This window comes from Marmota marmota, unplaced genomic scaffold, assembly GCF_001458135.2.
Source record: "Marmota marmota marmota unplaced genomic scaffold, marMar, whole genome shotgun sequence".
Lineage (NCBI taxonomy): Eukaryota > Metazoa > Chordata > Mammalia > Rodentia > Sciuridae > Marmota > Marmota marmota.
This window is the reverse complement of record NW_025999905.1, coordinates 6,167,234-6,168,269: the sequence shown is the minus strand read 5'-3', so window position 1 is coordinate 6,168,269 and position 1,036 is coordinate 6,167,234. Positions and strand designations below refer to the sequence as shown.

Genomic DNA, 1,036 nt, shown 5'->3' with positions numbered 1-1,036 from the left:
ACATGTACCTCTATGTATTTCATTTATATTTCAAGAATTTTTTTTCCTAAAGGAACTGACTCTGATTGTATGGACTGGTTAAGTCTAGATTCTATAGTGCAGGCTGACAAGCTTAAAATTCTGGAAAAAGTTGATGCTATAGTGTTGAGTCTAAAATGTGCAAGGCAGGTCAGCAGGCTGGAACTCAACTAAGATCTCTATGTTATAGTCTGGAAGTGGGATTCCTTCTTATTCAGGAAAAGCATCTTTGCTCTTCAGGCCTTCAACTGACTGAGGCACGTCCATATTATAAGAGATAATCTGCTTTTATTTAAAGTCAACTGGTTGTAAATGTTAATCACATCTTTAAAATGCCTTCACAACAGCATCTAGACTAGTGTTTGACCAAACAGATGTGTTCCAGAGCTTAGCCAAGTTGACAAAAGAAGTTAATTATCAGGATCCTCATGTTCATAAACATGATGATTGATTTTTCAGGCCATTGTGAGAGATGTGACTCCCTTGAAACTTGTTGCAATGTTAGCACATTACCTGAATTAGGAGGAAAGAGAGGGGGGGGGAAGGGAGGAAGGAAGGAAGGAAGAAAGGAAGGAAGGAAGGAAGGAAGGAAGGAAGGAAGGAAGGTTGATTAATGGTGTTAGGTGTTGTCTTAGTATCCTTGAATGGGTGGCTAATAAACTTCAGTCAACTATTTCTCATAATTCAAGTTATTGAAAGTCTAAGATCATAGTGTGGTGTAATCATTCTGCTGGGGGACTCTCTTTGGGCTTCAGATTCTCAGCCATTCATTGTATGCTCACATAATAGGAAGATGAGAGAGTTCTCTGGATCCTCTTGTAAGAGCACCAGTCCCATTCACAAAGGTCCCATCCTTATTACCTGTCAAAGGCTCCACCTCCTAACACTCTCACATTAAGAGTTTGTATTTCAGCATATGAATTGGGCACTAGTAAAAATATTCAGTTCATAATTCCAGTATGTTTGGGGGTTTTTGTTGTTTTTTTTTTTTGCTTTTTTGTGTGTGAGAAAATTTGTT

General features: G+C 38.3%; 1 non-coding gene across 1 annotated transcript; it reads left to right on the top strand.

Moving 5' to 3' along the window:
• The first annotated feature begins 440 nt into the window (after positions 1–440).
• Positions 441–537, top strand: LOC125615533. The gene has a single exon (XR_007346143.1). It is a non-coding gene; the product is annotated as a small nucleolar RNA U13 (small nucleolar RNA).
• Positions 538–1,036: the final 499 nt, after the last annotated feature.